A 1203-nucleotide genomic window follows, 5' to 3' on the forward strand; every position below is an offset into this window, starting at 1 on the left:
TGTTGAAATATAAAACGTATTAGATGTTGCGGAGATGTTTCACCTGGACTGCAACTACCTTGATCATCTGCGTCTGGGTCATGAACCAAGTCTCTAACGTGAGCAGCATAACGCCAGCTACCGAGGCAGAGTAGATTCGTGAAAAAAAATCATCATAGTACGTAATCTGCTTTCTATAGAAACCAAGCACTTGCTTTTATGTTATCACACTCTTATATCCTTCTTTATATAAGAATCTATATAAATTCTGCTAAAATCGCTGGGTTTTTTCGTATTCAAAATCTTCAATAATTGTTCTTTAACCTCACTACCACTATATTTAAAAAAAATCGGATTACGAGTCGCGAAAAATCCCACTACGAATCGTTAAAATTGCACTAAAAAAATGTGGGATTCCCTCCCAAAAGGTTACTCCAGTAGAAAATTTCCTCCCGCAGAAAATATACCCCGAAAAATCCCCCTCTAACAGGAAATCTCCCCATAGGAAATTTATCCTGATGATTCCTTCCATGAGAAATGCACTCACACACACAATTGAGCAGCAACAGAGAAACAACAGAAATATTCCTGGAAATCAAGAGCAACTATATTTCAATTTCTATCCCCCCTGCACCTTCATTAGAAATATTCTGCATTTATCTGAAGGCTCAATGAGAGCTAGGATGTTTAGGTATTAAATGCATCCTTTGAGACATCAGCGCCCATCTCTAACAACAAGACAATCAGACAACCCTACGATAGAAGTGTTAAGTTCTCATCTACAAATATTTGGAATTGGGTATTTTTTGCTAAAGAATGATCAGAATGAAAACAACAACAACTAAAACCAAATGGAATATATCCAAGGTGATAACGCTTGATAACTTATGCACGGAACCCGTCCTCAGCGCGCTATATATATAAATTAAAGAAACCTTGCCGCAATATGGAAAAATTTAACTGCCCCAATTTTGTTGTTTTTCAAACAGTTCGTGGTAACGAACTGTAGTAAGGAGCGACCAGGCTCAATAGTAAACGAAACTCTAAATAACGGAGTTTTGATGCTAAAATATACATCAAAAGAATCGGATTTTCATGCTGATTTTAAATATATAAGTTTCATCAAATTTGGTCTTTGTCATCAAAAGTTACGATCCTGAGAAAATTTGTCTTATTTTAGAAAATAGGGGAAAACACCCCCTAAAAGTCACAGAATCTTAAAAA

This window comes from Artemia franciscana, chromosome 11 (genome assembly GCF_032884065.1).
Source record: "Artemia franciscana chromosome 11, ASM3288406v1, whole genome shotgun sequence".
In the NCBI taxonomy this organism is placed as follows: domain Eukaryota; kingdom Metazoa; phylum Arthropoda; class Branchiopoda; order Anostraca; family Artemiidae; genus Artemia; species Artemia franciscana.